The following is an 18374-nucleotide window of genomic DNA, read 5'->3' as shown; positions in this document are numbered from 1 at the left end:
AGAAGTAACAGCAAAGGACTTTGTTTCTGAAGGTTTGATGGGCTACCTTACACCTATATGTTGCATATCTCATCTCATTTGCAGGTGTCATGCTGTCTCTTCTGACTTTCCACATTATGACTAACATTATAATTTTACTTATGGGGAGGAGGGGGGCAATACTCCTGTTTATTGTTACATTAAAAACATTCCAAACATAAAATGAAGAGATATGAGCCATTATTAGCTTCTTCACTTATTTTATTACAACTATTCTTCTCATCTCCCACAAAAACAAAATCTAAATCCAATATAAAAGTATCTACCTTGAATAACTTTTGCTATAATTAGCATTTAAGAGTCTCAGAGAAAGCCCTGCATCTACAGACACAAATCTTTTTTTAAAACTTGAGAAACTATGATCTCTAAGAATGGTGCAAGAACCTTAGAGACCTTAGTTTTAGTATTTAAGGATTTTAAGGCCTCATTCTGTGTGGTAATGAGTAGAACTCCCATTGAATATAGGATCTAAGCATGCTCAGTAATATTTGGGAGGTTGGGAGGTATTCAGCATTTTTCAGAATATCTCTATGGAAGATGGGACAATGATAGCTGTGAAATGAATATTTAGGTAGGACATTGGCAGCGTCATAATCCATGCTCAGGTCAGTTGTCCCAATAAATTGATTCGAAATAAAACTGGCACATTTGGGTCCTACATATTACATTTTAAAACAAGGTACTTTTTGGGGGGAAACAGATCTTACTCTCCTGCCTAATTTACTCAAGGCCTGAGTTCAGGATTTTCTATTTTTCTGAGTTTTTGGTATCATTAACACCTAAAGCAGTGAAGGGTGTCATGAAACTCCCCACTCTGCTTAAACATGAGCTATGTTGTCAGCTGTTACAAGTGGAGGAAAAAACATAGAACCCCAAGCACGGCTTATATGGAGTAGCACTCTTCTGTATTCACCTTTAAGCTGTGAGTTTTTCTTTCTAAAAATGTGGGTTCCCCCCAGGACTATTTGTGACATTGGCAATGGTGCCCTTAAGACTGACATGCACGTCCTAAGATATTCTGCCTTAGAAAGTATTAATGAAATAGCCAAATAGACAAGTAAAATATTGACAAGAAAAATATTGCAACCTTATCAACCTTGTTCTAACTGTAGTTTGCACTGACCTAAGCACAGAGTATTTTTAAAGTGGCAGTATAGTAAAACATGAGACTTGTTATTAAAGATATGCACGGAGAGTGAATATCACAATGTGAACAAAACACTTAATTTAAAAAGATGCCAAGGTATCCTTGCACAAATTGTAAGTGACAAGGAAAAGGATCTGCATGGTGATCAGATTTGAATTAGACCCAACAGATTAAGAAAAACAAAACATGCATGATCCTGGTCCCAGTGAAGTCAATGGGAACATTGCCATTACGTTAAGTAAGAGCAAGACATACTGAAGGAATCTGTTCATGAAGGTGGTCTGAGAGGCTGAGAGATATTTTACTATCCATACTGATGCCTAATCATCATAAACTTAGTGTTTATGATTCCTATGAGAGCAATCTATAAAAGATAGTACTGCACTGGAAAGGCTGAATGGTTGGTGCTGCGTTGTTGTTCCTGGAGATGCAGGACAACACTACTATCAATGAAGTCAGTGACTTGTTTCTGTGTCCTTATGAATATGTTGGTATGATATGGGAAATTTTCAACAGTGTACAAAAGAGAGAAGTGGATTGCATCAAAAAGTGGATTGAACTAATAAGAGCCGTAGACTAGAAAGCTGATGTTACAAAGGGGATACAAACAATAACCAATCAATAGTATCCTTCAAAAGTATTTAAATTAGGATTTACTAAGAAAATGGCTTTGAATACTTTTGTACAAAGTGACTATTAGTAAGTGTTATAATCATGTTCATGTGCTCTGGGGCACCAGGGAGAATTTTCATCTGCAATGCTCAATGACATAAAACTATACAAATAATTAGAAGAAATTTTTATAAAAGGAATAGGATAAACATTTTATAATGAAGAAACAGAGTCAACAAAAATAAAATGTTTAACTTTAAACAAATGAAATCTCAGAGTTGAATACTAATCTTTACACCAACTATTGTACCAAGGAATGAATTTCTTTACTATGATATTTTGGAATAGAGCAAGTGTGGAGTTTTCAGTTTCCTTCTTGTATAATTTTCCAAGATCTTAGTTATAAATAGTAGAGTGAATTGAAACAATAGAATTCTTATTGGTAATTTTTCCCCGATAGCCATTCCCTCTCCCCACACCCACACAATTACTTTGTTTCTCTTTAACTGGTTCCTAAAATGACACTGACAGCTTATTGATTTGTGTAACGTGGCATGAGCCTACTCGTATTGGCTTCAGTGGGAGCAGGAGCAAGTCAATAGTTCAAAGGGATTGAAAGGCCTTTGCTGTGAGATTCTGAACACTTCACAGAGGTACTCAGTCCTTCACAGAATCAGGCCTTAAGTATGGATGGGCTGATTTGGCCCCTACATTTTGACAGTATTTTAAATTGGGTTTTTATTTGTGCCTTGGAAATAATTTTGAGCCATATTTCTTTCCTTGATAACATTAATTTAAATAACATTTCTCACTGAACTCTACTTTTATCAGTCATATTTTTCCCCATATAACCATTAACACAGTCAAACTAATTAAACACTGATAATAAGGTAAAATATACTCTGAGATCCAGTTTTCCTTTCTAAAATTCTTGTTTGTTACTTATACTCCAATGTGAATAGCAAATATTCACAATAGAGCTTTATTAACTAGGCTTTGAATTGTGGAGACTATAGTCATAGGGTCATAGTTTATGAATTGAACCTTTTCAAACTTTTCCTAGTTTTCAATCAACACAAAAACATTTTTAAAAAGAAGAAAAAAAGAAGCTATTTTCTAATCTGTGTAACAGTGTAACTAGCTATCATTGTGGCACTTCCAGGGAAGCTAGGAACAAGAACTGTAGTAAATAAACCAAATCCTAGGGAAAAAATTGATACTTGTAAGGTTTCTAGCCTAGTTTTGTAGCATCAAGAATTTTGGTTAAGGTTTGGACAATCATCTGAACGTTCAGGGACCTATCTGAACGGAACCTCCAAACCTTCTGGGGTTCATTCATGACTAACTGATTAATGTCTGATATGAGTTCACTTAATTCCACTACTTCATTATTATACTGCCCTTTGTATTGACCATTACTCTCCAGTTTTATCTCCTCAGAACATTTCTTCACCTTACTACACATTCCTTTGTCCAAATTATTTATAAAGTCAATCAGCCAATACATTTGAAAACATGTCTGAAACTTGATCATTGCTGCATTCCAGCAATGCATGTCTCCATCCTGAACTCTTGTCATTCATATTTGGCCACTGTCATTGACTTCCAATCAAGTTCTACAGCCATTTGAGCAGCTTTTGTAACACTTGTAACATCTTTCCTAAGGAGAGATGTAACTTGCTGGTTAGTGTTTTCTATTTTTACATAAAGGTAGATTAATCTTTTGTAAATTTCCACGTTAACCACAGCTTTCTCATTCAGCTCTCTCTAATACATTTTCAAGAGTGAATGAATGAATGAATTAAAATCCAGTATGGTGCATTGGGCATAACTGCTTTTTTGTAAATGTATCTTGACTCTCCGTAATCAAATCATACCTCCCAAGGGTTTCCCTATCATATCTCTGACAAACTTTCCCACTCTTTAACAGTGCAGAAACCTAGCTTTGCACTTTTTTAGATCTCTTCTATATTGCTTCGTAAAACACAAAAGTGCATCTTTCCAACCGATGAGCGTTTTTCTATATGGTATCTGATAACAGTTTGTTTTACCCTTTTGTGGTTTCCTAAGGAGAGATGGAACCTATCTGATTTTGAAGTTTTGTCTGTTCAAAGACAAAGACCCCAGTCTTGCACTGGAACCCTTATCATGGATTCCTAGGTCTGTATAGAATCCCATTGATTTCAATGTGGTCTGCACAGGCATTCAATGTGGTCTGCACAGGAGGTCCATGCTAGCAAATTCCAAATGACCTAGATTTTGCATCTGGATTTCTACTTCTTCTATTCTGATATGATCTAACTCTTCCAGTGACAGCAACTTGTTCTAGAGATGCTGTCTCAAGTGTCCTCCGCTTTTACCTTTACAGTAGAAGCTGTGATAATTATACCCTGTTGGGGGGTTGTTCCAGTCGCTATCTAATGTTTCTGTTAGTGTCCTTTGCCCAGTCTTTGTGAAGGTGTCCTAGAAGGAAGGAAACCTACCAATCATTTCAGCCTCAGCAATGTGGGGATCTTTCCTGGCTCTCTCTGATGCCTCATCTGTCACTCACTCTCAACATGTTTGTAAGGAACTCATTTACACAGGACTTCCGACAGCTGCTGCACTACCAGCTGTATAAAGTGGCTTTTAAATGGAGCCCTTGACCTACACTACCTCTGTCCTTAGCAGTAAGGATGAATTCTGCTTTGGTGGAAGATGGAAAGGAGCTGATAGGTCAACTAGTATATTCTATTTCCAACTTGTGTGACTCTACAATGCTGTGCTTTTAGTTATGATGGATTTAAATTTAAGTAAGCTGGATTGCCCCTCTCAGCAATCAAAGCAATAGTGACTCAAGGGCTCTTCTAACCTTAGGCACCCAGCTTGAAATGTGGCCCTCAAAATTATTAAAGCTTTGTAAAGGATGCCCATGTCAAAGCTGACTTCCCTTTAGGATTTTTGGTGCCCTAAAGAGGTTAAACAACAAACGTGGACCAGAAAAGGAGAAAAGCAAAGAATTCGGTTAGAAATTGAGAAGAGTGGGGAAAATCAGTCCAGAGCTATTTTAGCAGGAGTCCAGTCAATCTCTGTGCTTGCAAGGTCCAGCCATTTCTGTTACTGGTGATGGTAAATTTAAGAAAACAAAAAGGGAAGAAAGTGTAAATGGAATGAAACACAGGGTAAAAATAAGCCAAAATAGTGCTGATTGCACTGTCCCCTCTCACCGTGATCTCCAAAAAATATTAAGGAAAAAAGCAGCATCAGCACCAGCTGTAACCCCATTAAACCAAATAGTTCCTGGTGATTACAGAAAAACACTTGCTCACAATTACGCAAACAAATCCACTCACTTAAAAACCCTAAAGACTTTAAAGCAAAGCATATTTCCCTCTACAACCTTTCAAAGCATTTTTATCACTGCTCACATTTTTCATCCCAGTAACACCAATTGTGCATATGGGAAACACTGACATTGGTTCTTTTGCTCCAGTTTTTTTTTTAAATATCCAGCCAAAGCTGCACAAGGAGAGTTTGGGAGGTAATATCTAAGCCTCTTCTGTATCTTGTCATCTTTAAAATGAAAGAAATAGAAATCTATTGTTTTCCAACTGTGAGCTGGATGTTACTACAACAACACAAACTCCCAACAAAACCCTCTTCTATAGGGATCGATTCTACAATGTGATGTGGGCAGGCACCTTCCTTTGCCTATTGATTTCATTTGGGCTGTGTGCAGGGGTTTCACTGCGCAAGCCCCGGTGCTTGTCCTAACCTCTTTGGATATACAGTAACCTCATTAGTTAATGGTATTCCATATGCAGGAATGGCTCCCTTTGATATCAGTGGGAATTGTATATGGGGGAAAGGACTGCCCAATGCTCATGAAGTGATTTCCAGATGAAGAGCAGTATGAATGTTAAGTATTACTATTTTATCATGTAAAAGGGACTCCCAGCCAGTCCCAGTAGAGCAGCCACTCACTTCAAAGAGTCTGGTTCTGCCCTCTGTTACACCAGTACTCATCAAGATTCTGCCCCACAGGAGTTTAACTTAGTGGGAGTGGGACCATGCCCCAGAACTCTACAGAAGTCAGTGGAGCTGCACTGGTATAAATCTGGTGTCAATGACTTCAGAATCAGATTCCTAGTGTTCGATTCTGAAGAAGGAAAGAAATAAGAAAGAAAAACTAAGTCAATGGATTTGGAATTGAAAGAAGCAAAACTTTACAGTGTTTTCTTGTCAAACAGCAGGGGTATAATGAGAATGCCAGAATCAGATCTGAAACCCGTGGTTTCCCTTAGCATCATCCATTCATCACTTCTGTGTGCTGCTGCTTCTTCTCTGCGGCCCTCATTCACTTTCTCTGTCCTTCTCCATCAAAGAAGCCAGTTAATTAAAACATTCAAATAAAAAAGGCACCCTTTGTAATTAGTACTATTCCTTCTTGATGCTCAATTTTAACATTGAGATCACTAGGTGCTCCCCTGCCGATGACAATTCATTTCTACTATTTCAACAATTCATTTAATTTTTACTATGCACTCTTCATTCTACAAAGTGATACACTCCTCACTACATGTTTACTGGAAGAAGTATAGAGTACCAGCAGCAGGTAATAGAATAGTTCCACTGTCTTCCTCATCACTAAGGCGAGTATCAGGATAAAACAGGAAAACACTACTGAAGGTGCCCTTAAAAGTTTTTAAATGTTGTTTATAGCAGTTTTCATCTCAGGGGGAAATGTTTCATATGTTTGGTTCCCATGAATCAGTCCTACATACCTATCTCTTGGAAGTTATTCAGGATACAGTATAATTAAACTTAGCACTTAAGGTGCATTCTATTTAATATTTCAACAGTGCTTTGAAAATAGAAACTAATTAATTCTCGTAAAGTTTCTTATTTTAGATGTGAGTGCAGCGGGACAAAGGGACATTGAGATACTTGTCCATGGCCATGCCACAAGTCTGTATCAAACCAAATATTAGAAACCAGGAGTTCCTGGCTCCTAGTTCTACTTCCAGTCTTCTAGACTTCACTCAGAATAGGTCCCAAACAAGGGCACTGTAAGTTGTAATTAAATAACAGACACCACTTCAGAAAACAAGCTAAGGTGAGCACAATCATCAGTTGACAGAGAGGGCATGTGTCACTATGTCACTATGTCAGTATGTGTCACTAAGAAACACTTAGGGCAGTGCAGTATGACCAAGCAGAGGGACAGAGGCTTCCTAAAAGGAATGGAACAACTGTAAAGCTTTGTTTGTTTGTTTTTTCCAATTGGTCTTTGTGTCAGGAACAAATTTTCTCAGCAACATCTCCATAATAAATTCAAGTTTCAGTGGTGAAGTAGGGCTCAATTTTACTGTCAATTACAGAAGAGCAATCCCATTAGTTTCATTCACCAGTATAAATAAGAGCAAAGTCTGGCTCCTATAACCTTGCCTAGCTTTACTGGGAAACCCATACCTAGCTATATCCGGAGCTACTCTGGCTTTGTCATGTCCTAAGGATGCTTCTTACCATACCCAGGCACTATTCAGGTTGTTTGTTTATTTTTAGCAGATTACTCTAATATTCTTTACACCTTTTTGGTTGTGTCATTATCAAACAGAATAATGACTATGAAGTGTTCCAAAGATGCTCATTGTGGGCTTCGAATAATAGAAATGTAGGGATGCAAGGGACCTCTAAGGTCACCTAGTCCAGTTTCCTGAGAGAAGGCCAGACCACGTATACCTAGATCTTCCCTGACAGGTGTTTCCCTGTCTCAAAAACCTCCAATAATGGGCATTCTGCAACCTCCCTTGGTAACCTGTTCCAATGCTTAATTATCCTTATAGTTAGTTTTTTCCTAAAATCTAACCTAAATCTCCCTTGCTCTGTGTACAAGTTTAAAGCAAAGTTTCTTGGACTATCTTTCCTTGACTATTTTTCAGTTAAATCATTCCAGGAATGAAGCCTTTCCAGTATTCTGGACCCTGAACAACAGATAAAGTTTAATACTTCAAAAGATGACTTCACACCTCTTAATGAGTCTCCGTGTACTTTTGTCCTTTATAAAATATCTGGGAACCTAAATAACCAAGATTCTTTTTTTCATGGCCATTTTTTCCAGTATATTTGTTTCCACTGAGCTAGCACTGATGTTCATTTCTATTGCAATTTCAGCCATTGTAGCCTGTCTTTTTTCTAATACCAAATATTCAACTATAGCAGATATTACTTTGAGTTTCAACAAAACTGTCCTAGGCAGGATCCTTTTGCTCCTGGGCTCCCAAAAATGTTATTTGGTGCCCGTCTCCTATCTGGACAATATTGTAGTATTTAACATCTGACCCTTAACTCAGCAACAAAAAACAATAATAAGGGAGTTAATTTTTTTTTTTAACATTGATTTTCCACTTTGAGAGAGAGCATGTTTTTCTTTTAGAGTCCTTTTCTATTCCATTCTAATAAAATAATAGGCTTATTCTTAAACAACTGCTCAAATGAGGTCTGACACATTTTACCCTGAGCTGACCTAGCAGTTCATCTAATTAGCCATCTAATAAACTGCTCCACAGCAAATTTACTGCAGTACAGCATCTTTTTCTAATCTTTTTCATTAAAACTATTTCTGAAAACAATATAATGTAGGCAAGAAACAAAAACGTTTCTTATTAGCTTTTTGTTGCAATCATCCCACCAATATTCATGTAACAGCTAAGAACATAAGAATGGCCATACGGGGATGGACCAATGGTCCATCTAGCCTAGTATCCTGTCTCACCACATTGACCAATGCCAGTTTCTTCAGAGATAGTGAACAGAACAGGGCAATTTATCAAATGATACATACACTCCTCTGTCCCCTCTTAGATCTCTCTGAGTGTCCTCCTTCAGATGTAAGGCTTTGCGTCTCTAGAAGGAATCCAGAGGGAATACCCACTTCAAGTCAGAATCCTTCTGAAAGGTGATGAAATGGGGATTGATACCTCCCTCCTTCAAATGGGACAACAAATTAACATCTATACTTTCTGAGGAATGGGTAATCAGTGTTCTAGTTCTGCTTACTGGGACACTAGGTCCATGGCTCCTCACTTATGTGAGGTACAATTCATGCTGGTGTTTCCATTCTCACTCTACCTCCCCACGCCAGAGGTGTTGGACTCAATCTGCTTTCTCCTGATCCCAGTCTGCCAACTTCCATCTCTCCAGGGGCAACTTTTCTCCGTCACATGCAGTTTTTTTCCTCCAGCTGCAGCTTCCTCCAATCCACCCTCTACCAATTTGGGGAGGTGAGCCTGGATGGGGCCCAGTTGCTCTTCCAGTCATTGCATACACTCCTGACATCCTCCACACCTTCCTGGGAACTCCTTATTTTCAGACTCTCCCAGTTCTGCTGTTCCATTCTGGTCTCTGTCTCTTGGTGCACTTGCATGCCCTGCAGGAGAACAGAGGCTCTCCTCTACATACTAATATGAGGCTGATACTCAGTTCTGCCTCCAGTCAGCTTCATACAGCCAAGAAAGCAGCTCAGACTATTCAATCTCTTTAGAGTTTAGCTCCTTGCACAACTCTACCTGCTGATCCTTCTTGGAGCTGTTCATTATTCATTTTTTTTTGTCTGTCTTTTCTTAACTTTCATTCCCAAAAGAACACAAGACCCTCTTTTATCTCTTTCTCCTTTTACAATTCTTATTTTTCTTGCTGTTGTCATGTATTGGAAATTCATCACTTTCTCACAACCATCCCACGTGCTGCCATCCATATATTATAGTTAGAGTTGGTGTGCATAAGTGATTTTTTTTTTCAGTTGGGTCAGAAAACTGAAAAAAATCAGGAAAAATATTTGATTTGGTTCTGAAAATGTTTGGAATTTGTAAAAGTCTGATGCCTAAATGCTTTGCTGGATTGGGACCTAGGGGAATCAGGTAATATAACCTACAAGCTGACAGAGAGAGAAAATTTCAATAAGAGAATCACTACCATCTAAGCAACCCACTTTTCTTCTTCTCTCAGCAGGGAGAAACAGTTTTGTCCATTAATTGAGCAATTTACCTCTACTTTTCTTTGAAGTTTCTTTCCCCCCCTTTTTTTTTGCGGTCTTAAGATTTTGAAGCATTTTAGCTTCTTTCTAGAAAGGCATAATTCTCTTACTTCTCTTTGAACAAATATAAATGGTCACATGCTTGTTTTTAATATTTTTTATCCTTTTGTAGGGAGAGGTTTTTATTCTAGTGTGCTGACTTCCTCTTTTAGCAGGAAATGTTCACAAGTGACACTCAAAACTGAAATAAATATTATCGATTATTTTCAACAGGCTTTAAAATAAGTCCAGAGTAGTTTTCAGAGGTGGAAGCTGACATTTTTCATGATCCCAATTGCTAAAGTAAAAATAAACACAAAGATGACATATTCCACCTTGAAACCATTTCAGGATATGCCAGAGAGCTTAATATCTTGACTATTATTCAATAATGCATGAGATTTGCCAATGACAGAGCCTGGCACATAGTTACAGAAGGTACAGCTACAATGTTAACAATGTTCCTGTTGCAGACTGTGAGTGAGATGTCTTCATCCCTTATCTACCCATAAACATAATTTGGTCAATCAAAAAAAGCATCCCTTCAGCAGGGGAAAACAAGAAAGTATTTTTAAGAGCTTGCCATAAGTTAAGTTGAAGAATAAACATGACATTGTTTCCTACTCAGTAATGTCTGTGCTCTGAAGCATTGTTATTGTGTAAAGGGGTTCTTATTCACTAACTTTTATTTGAGGCTATGTTAGAGGATCAAGATAGAGTGATTGTCTACACTTCTGCACAAAACACATATAATATTTATCTTTTAAAATAGTGGCTCTTCTACATTTACTACACAGTCTTGCATCTTTATTTTCATCTTCATTGAAAATCAACATGGGAAGGTGGACAACATAAATACTAGACCATACCCATAGCTGTATGTGTTCCATCAGGCAAAAGTATTAACTCAAAAACATGGACACAAGGGTATTTTCACAGGGTGGCACTCAGGGCAGGCCCTAGACTAAATGACACCTAAGGCAAGGAGCGTCTTTGGCACCCTTCTCCCCTTCATTTGTTAAACTTTTGAGTATCTTATTTTTTATTGCATGTATAGCCCATTTCATAACTTTCATGCATGATTTATCCCTGTTGTATAAGATGACAAATTTGTAGATCTGTAAATCTACTTACACTTTTCACATTTTAAAACACAAGTACAGTTTCACAATTACACAATAAAGCAAGGTTCACAATATCGCATCTGGGCTCTCACTTCACTTCATTTCACTCATATCTCACTGACTGACTGGCGATGCCCCACCCCTTATGTACTCATGAGGGCATGGCTGACAACATTAAAGAAGGTTCAAGGAAAATGTAGTTCTCAGAAAGTGTGGAAGGTCCCGTAAGATTCTACAGAGGTCCAGAACATTCTAGCGGGTTAGTGAAAAATGAATCCACATATGGAGTAGCTGAAACATTTTACTTCAAATATTCTACTTTCCCTCTTGCCGCTAACAACAAAAACAGCATCCCGAGCCCAACGCCTCCCCCCTCACCCCAGCCTGGCAGCCCAGGTGGTGGCCTGGTTCACCTGCCCCTAAATCCATCCCTGGTGGCACTGGACCTTTAAGATGGAAGAAGACTGTGAACCTGTGACTGGTCAATTGACTCCAACTGGGCTTAGGAGAAGGCACATGGGTCCCAGAGGGTAGGATAGTAGTTGAATCATTCAGTCAGGAAGTGGTAGAAGGTAGATGTGGGGCTCTCACTACCTGAGGGAGGATTCTGACACTAAAGGGAGGGAGCTGGGAAAAGCAAAGCACAGATGTGAGTCTCTTAGTAAGCCCTGGATTGTTTGTGTTATTGTTTCTTTTGGACTTTTGAATTCTAGTAGGAGATTCTGTGAGTCCTATAGTCTGAAGGATTCTTGAGAAAGAGAAAAAGCCTGGAGTCACAGAAAGCAGCAAAACCAGAACTTTTTGAGTGATGGTATTGACTCTTATTTTGTGCTCTGAGGTCCATATTAATAAATTAAGCCATCACATATCCCAGTCTATGTTGGAGAACTGTCCCTGAGTAGCCCTGAGAAGGGGAAGGAGAGGGTGGGGGCATCTTCAGGGCCACCCCATGCCAGGACGGGATGCTTCATGATGGTGACCCTCTGACAGGTATCTTCCCATACAGCAGGATTTTATTGTTGGGAGATAAGTACTTTTGTCTGTGGCGTTAAGTGGGAACATATCTCCTTAGTACACCAGGTGGTCCAACTAACCTGAGATTTCCAGCAATGTAAGTTCCCTTTTATCCTTCTGCCTCTTAGTCTTCCTTCCACCTCTCAAGCCCCATGTTCTCCCTTCCTCTCCCCCCAAACACTACACATTCTCTCCCCCACGCACTCTCCCTCTCCCAAATACCCCTTCCCAACTCTAATCCCTTTACCCCATATTCTCCCCTCCTTACATTTCTTCGCAAGCCCCTAATTTTCTCCCCTCTTTTACTCTCTGGAAATTCCAAGCGATCTCTACCCACACTCACTCATCTTGTCTCCCTGGAGAAATCCCCTTCAACTTGCTCCTCTTCACACTTCTTCTTTCTGCCTCTTCTAGACACCCTCTCCCACAAGAAGCCCCCGAAGACTCTATCGCCACAGGGTCCCTGGTTATGTTACTTCTCTCTAGGGCCCCTTCCGTGCCAGCACCTGCTCTCTTCAGCTCTCCTTCCCAACAGTCCCAGTTTCTATACCTGTCCCTTCAGACCAAACATCTGCCTTTTTCAGATGGGGAAGCTGAGGGAACACCATAGAAAAGCAGCCCTTTCTGCTGATGTACTCCATCACACTCCTATTTGGCCTGGGACCAAAATAGGGATAGCTGTGCTCTCTATTGCCCCAACACAGTTAGGGAAGCCCATTGCTGCAAAACCATTCACTATTTCATGCAGATTGCCCAGATTCACAATCCCATAGCAGAAGGTGATTAATGGCCTTGCAAACTTGCATCACAGCAACCCCCCCCAGTGCATTTCACGACTCCAAACTGATTCCCGACTGATCGGTAGCAGTCTGGTATTGCCAGCTTCCACACAGCAGTCGCCAATTGTTTTTCCAACAGGAAGGCAGCTCTCATTTTGGTGTCTGTGCAGGACACCGGAGGGCTGGGGCAAGCTCTGTACACAGTTCCAGGAAGGCGGTCTTGCACATCCGAAAGTTCTGCAGCCACTGCTTGTCACCCCACACCTGCATAAGCCCAGAACTGACAGTCCACCATGTGCAGCTCCTCCATGAAAGCCAATAGCAATCTTGAACTGTTTCTTTCCATGGCACACAACAAGGCAGACACCCAGGCATTGTTCTCAGACTTGCAGCTCATGCAATATTGCAGGATCAAGCACGTGGTGTTCATAATACTCAGCACAATACTGGAGAGCGGTGCAGGATCTATGCTTTCTAACAGAGATGGTGGGTGCACAGTTTACAAAGATTGTTGAAAAGCAGTGTGAAACATACTAGGATGCCCATGGAATCATGGGACAGAGCAAACTGTATCATGGGATGCTGAACCTGCCCCCATGAGGCATTGCAAACCCTTCCCAAAACACCCTGCAGTAGCTGATGGCAAGTTGCACAATGGGATAGCTACCCATGTTGCACTGCTCTTTGTGTCAATGCAAGAGCTGCTACTGTGGACACGCTCCGCTGACACAAGGAGCGTAGCGTGGACATGAAACAGCAGTTTAATTATGGTGGCAGTTGTATGTCGATGTAATTTAAGTCTATTTAACTTTGTAGTGTAGACAAGCCCTGATTTTTTAGCAAAGTTTGCAGAAGTTTTGGTTGAGTAGCTTTAAAGTAATTATGAATGTTTCTATTTGCAATGGGGGAGAGATATTTTTTAACAAATGTATCTTAAGTGGGACATCTGTAAATGCCAATGAAAAGCAAACAGGCTAGAAAGCTTGTTTGCACAGGAATTCAATTTACATGTTCCTTTAAATTAATAGGTGATAAAGTGATTCAAATATTTCCATATGCTTAAATACAACTCCCCATATCCACTAACTGACAGGCAAAACACAATAGGATTTATTTTATATAGTCATGCCCACCCAACCCCACTATGTTCTCAAAAGTGCTGTGTGCGCTGCAGCTTCTGTTCAAATCAAAGGGTGCTTGGCATTTTTGAAAATCTGGCTACTTTATTTCGATTTCAGAGATTAACTTTTGACTTCTATTTGTGACAAGTTTGGCCTATTTTTTAATTATTATTAAAAGTACCAATGGACAAAATAGCCAAAAATCAGAATGGCGCTTCATATGTGATTCAGGCGTGGAATGGTGCAAAAAGCCAGCAAAGATAGCTATAAAGCACACTCCATGCTTAACAAGAAGCCACAGGCAAGCTTTGAGTGCAAATCCTCTAATCCTATTGATCCTGGTTATGAAAAGAAGTGAAGCTCTTCGATGACTCAGAAGGGTGGCAATATACTGTAAGTGTACACGGCAGGCAATGTATGCTTCAGGAAACTTAATCACTTAACCTTCTTCGTTACTCGAAAAATCACTCCTGTCAATACTCCAACCACATCCTCACTGACTGCAGCTGTTTAAGATGCCGTCAATCTTCCCATATGATTTTGTGAACCAAATACATTCCAAACCATTTAAAGGTGTTATTATCTCTGTTGATAACATCTCCCCATTCATGAGTCACAGAAATAGGAAAACAAAATTCATTTCAGCCCTTTGTTCTGGCAGTTTCTCCACATAAAAACACTGGATCTCACCCCAGAATCTGAGACAGAGTAAGCATTTTAATGTATTCTTATAGCCATAAAACTGTTCATAAACCGAGACTAGATTGCTATTGTAATTCAAAGCAGAGGAGTTTTTCCTTTATAGATACACTTCCCCTTGAAAGCACATGTGTTCATGAGTACCTGAGATGTTTAAATAACCTGTTTTCCCAATTTTACTATAGATCATATTGCCCAGGATTGTTCACATTGCCCAGTAAAGGGGAATTTATATCTCCCTAAATTGGTGATTATTCATGTGTCAATGAACTATTATTGAACTACATAATAAGATGCATAGCTCAAACTACATAGCTCAAAGTAGACAGCAAAATTTACTGCTGATTCTGATCTGATAAAGGGAATAAAAAAAACTTTTTAAATTTGAACTTTTGTAAGGTTTTCTCCATCAGTAAAAACTGCATTTTGTGTGTGGGAGCTGAATCTCATTCAAATTTTGGTTGAAGATGTAAGCTGATGTTTGAATGATAAATTCCACTCACTGACTTACTCAATATGCAAGTGATCAGCACTACTTTAGACTCACAAATGGCAGTGCTCAGAGAGAGAGAAGGGATTCTGTTATTCATGGAAGCAAAACCAGGGCTGGATTAGAACCATGAAGTCTGGCGCCTGAGTAGGGGCATGCGGTTGTGTTGCTGCAGAAGAAAACAAATTGTGGCTGAGTTTCACAGTTCTCTGGCTCTTTCCTTGCTCCAAGAGATAGTAATCTGCCACTGTCTTTCAGCTCTGTGCTGTTTTAGCTCTGCTGGTTGATGCATTGGGGACAGAGTTTTGTCTCTGCCCATTCCATGCCCCTACTGCCTCTCCCAGCCAATGTGAGGGTGGGAGGGAAATAGCAGACAGGAGGTACCTGCTCCCTCAACTGAATTGTGACTAGCTATTTTGGCAGCTGAGGCATAGGGAGGTGCCTTATGTCCCCTTACTCCCCTGGACAAGGGATATGTGGAAAGTAACACTCTTGCCAAGACACAGTAATGTATAGAACAAAATCACCAACATTAGCTAACAATCACTATTTGCTCTGTTGCCTTCTATTTTGGAATGCAAATCAATATTTTCTCTTTAGTTTGGATTAAATTCAAATTGGAATAAGTTTAAAATGAAAATAAAAAGTCCACCGGCTTCAGTGGAAGGATACAGCTGGTATATCAAGGGCCTTTCTGCGTGATGTGAGAAAGGGCCAATCAGCAGATCACTCAACTAAGTTGCTGTCTTTAGAAGAGAGTTGTGTGGGGAAAACCAGACATTAGTGACATGATTATTGACCAGGCTGTCCCAGAAGAGGGGGGTGCACCCAGTGGGAAATGTTTAACAGCTACCTCCTCTGGTATCCTGCTGTCTTTTGAGACGGGGAGACACCAGTGTCCTCTCCTTGAAATTCGTAATTGAAGCATAGTCTGGTGGCACAAACATCAAATACTTTTTAGGAGGATTGAGGAGGAGCTTCAGCAGTCTGACTCAGCCCCAGTGCTGACTCACTCCTAACAAAAACAACGAGAGTTCTGTAGCACTTTAAAGATTAACAAATTTAATTTCAGCAGGCATAAACTTTCGTGAGCCTCAGTTCACTTCTTCAGATGCAGTTGGTAGAAATGATACAGCAAAGAGGAAACATATAGAAGGCAACATTTACATATCCAAGGGCATAGATAACAATGGGGTAGGTGGATCGAAGCTGGGTACTGGAGGCTTAATGACAACCATTGAGTAGGAGGTGAGAATGGGTAATCAGAGCAATTTACTTCTAACAGTAGAAGTACAGTGAGACAGCCTGAGAGAGCCAACACACCAAGTCATAAGGGAACAGCAGTGCTTTCTGCAGCAGTAGAAAGTGATGAGAAGGTGGCTGGTGGCAATCATTCTAATAGATTCTTTCCTTTTTTCTTTATGGAGTTTGTGTGCAGACAAAGGATGCAGAAAAATAATAAAAAAATATTTTGCATATGTTCATAGTGTATTTTATGGAAGCATTTTGGCATGCTTTACAAAAATTAATGTACTTACTCTGAACACCACACAGAGACAGGTGAGGTTTATATATAAGGACCATTTCACTTACCACTGAAATGCAGCCTCCATTGGAGTGGAAGACAGCAGCTGTTTAACTACAGGATAGAAAGTAACATCTAAAAGAAATGTCACAGAAATTCTATGTATTCAGGCATTTACTGGAGCTGAGCAAAAAATTTGAAACAAATAATTCAACAGGCAAAATTTCACCTCTTTTCTTAAATTCCTTTGTTCATAATTGTCCATGAATTTCTTCAGTGGGAATTACAAGTTATATTTGAAGATACAGTTTAATTTGAATTGCCCTTTGGGGAATATTAAACTTTAACATTTGCTTCTCATGAGCATCCATGCTAGTAAATTCTGAGTTCTCAAATGATCACGGAAACCAATTCAAAGAGGTCATAAATATGGTCAAATTGAAAGTTCACTTTGAAGTTCAAAGTCTCCCTCCCACCCCCCTACTGAATGAGTTGGAGTTGGGGAGGGCCAGGAAGAAGAAGACAAACCAAAAGGGCTGGGGGGGAAATGTACATCATTTCTCCTCTTGTTCCATGGAAATTAGACAAAAAGATAAAACTGACCCAAGATACATTAGCTTTTCTGCAGAGCTTCCACATGGTCCCAAGGAGCTGCTGTAACCACATGAGAGTCTCAGGCAATGTAGTTTTAGTGGACCTGTAGTAGAATCCCATCAACCATGCACGTTTAATGGCTTTCAATAGCTAGCATATTTCAGATGTGAATCATCTGCATGAGAATTTCAAAATACTTCATTAATTGCCAGTTGTTCTTTATCTTAAACAAGAAACAAGGCAACCATGCTAGGCGGAAGGAGCACAGTGCCCAGAAGAAAAACAAAGTGGAAAAACAACCCATCACCAGGAAACGGAGGATTTTTTTTTTTTAATTTGCTTAACGCTTACTTGTTAAAAAAAATAAAATCACTCTGGGATGACACTTGGCATGGAAAAACTCAACAAGGGAGTGAATCTGTCCAGCTGAGTTATAAACCCCTGAAAAATGGGGCTTATTATGGCAATGCTGACAGCTGGCTCTTAACTCCAGCAGTGTTACTTGACACTGCAATAATATAGTAGTATCTAACTACTCCAATTCTGATGAACAAGTTACTGTAATGTGACTCCCTATATATAGTAGGCCACATAATTTTTCTTTTTTAAATTATGGCCTCATTATGGTAAGGAAAATGCAAGTCCCACTAGAGAAGGCTGGTAGAAGGAAGTTCTAAGTACTTACAAGCTATGCTTCTGTTGCACCATTGCCTCAATGGGGGGCTGAAAGATCTAATGTGCTAATTGTAATCAACAACATTATCAGCACTCCTTAGAAAATGAATTCAGAGATGAGGCAGAAAGTTCTAACCCTAAACCTAATCTATAGTGCCTTCCATCTTGAAGGTTTTCAAACTGCTTTTAGTGTCTACTGTATAAAGGGAACCCTCACCCATGCCGAAAGTACAACCACCTCTGTGATGGAACACAGCAGGCATTTTGGACCTGCAGTACTAATACTCTTTATACGTAGGGGCAAAAAAAGGAGGGAAACTGAAACCTTTACATAGAGTTTATTTCTAAATGTAATAAGTGGAAAATAGATGGCTTTAGATTGAATGCTTTCCAGAGCCATGTACCTTCCACAGGTGCACCAAAGAATTCATAAGCTTGTTATAATGAGGTAAGTGGATGTTTGTTATTACTCAAAAACAGAATTCTAAGTGTTCATTCTATT

General features: G+C 39.5%; 1 long non-coding RNA gene across 1 annotated transcript in view; it reads right to left on the bottom strand.

Annotated features, from left to right (window-relative positions):
• Positions 1-16018: 16018 nt before the first annotated feature.
• The window catches only part of LOC137147667 (uncharacterized), a 67673-nt gene continuing 65317 nt past the window's right edge, over positions 16019-18374 (bottom strand). The window contains exons 2-3 of the long non-coding RNA XR_010918295.1: positions 16672-16717; positions 16019-16093 (exon numbers count right to left, since the gene is read on the bottom strand). This is a non-coding gene — a long non-coding RNA (uncharacterized lncRNA). The remainder of the gene's footprint in view (positions 16094-16671; positions 16718-18374) is intronic.

Source organism: Emydura macquarii, unplaced genomic scaffold, assembly GCF_026122565.2.
Source record: "Emydura macquarii macquarii isolate MOO-44397 ecotype Brisbane River unplaced genomic scaffold, CSIRO-AGI_Emac_v2 contig_561, whole genome shotgun sequence".
NCBI classification, from domain to species: Eukaryota; Metazoa; Chordata; order Testudines; family Chelidae; genus Emydura; species Emydura macquarii.
Note: the sequence above shows the minus strand (reverse complement) of the source record. Positions and strands in the feature narration are given on the sequence as shown.